The sequence below is a fragment of the Pteropus alecto genome, unplaced genomic scaffold (assembly GCF_000325575.1).
Source record: "Pteropus alecto unplaced genomic scaffold, ASM32557v1 scaffold47, whole genome shotgun sequence".
Lineage (NCBI taxonomy): Eukaryota > Metazoa > Chordata > Mammalia > Chiroptera > Pteropodidae > Pteropus > Pteropus alecto.
The window spans coordinates 885,549-886,290 of NW_006440131.1; positions in this window are offsets into that span (position 1 = coordinate 885,549).

Here is a 742-nt window from a genome sequence, read left to right on the forward strand (position 1 = left end):
CACAGAGTTGCAGTTTTATTCAGAAAACAAAACTCAACCACATGCTGCCTCCAGGAGACACATCTCAGCTCTAAAGATAAATATAGACTCAAAGTGAAAGGGCAGAAAATGATATTCCAAGCAAATGGCATTTAGAGAAAAGTGGGAGCAGTGGTACTAGTATCACAAGAAATACACTTCAAAACAAAACAAAAGAAAGGTAGAGAAAGATACTGAGAGACACTTCATAACGATAAAGGAAATCATGCATCGAGAAGACATAATGCTTATTAATACTATACTCCCAATCAGGGAGCCCTGAAACATGTAAAGCAATTATTAACATAACTAAAGAGAAAAACAAACCAAAGCACCATAGTAACAGGGGACTTAAATATCCTACTGTCAGAAATGGACAGATCATCGAAACAGAAAATCAATAAGTAAATAACATCCTTAAATGACACATTAGACCAACTGGACATAATTGAAATTTACAGAGCCTTCTTTCCCAGAACAGCTGGTTATACATTCTTCTCTAGTGAACATGGAATATTCTCAAGAATCGACCACATACTGGTACACAGAGATAGCCTGAACAAATATAAGAGGGCTGAAATCATACCGACCATATTATCTGATCATAATGCTTTGAAACAATATATCAACTGCAAAAAGAAATCAGGAAACCACAAATACATGGAGATTAAACAATATGCTAGTAAAGAATAACTGGGTAAGATACGAAACAAAAAGAGAGATC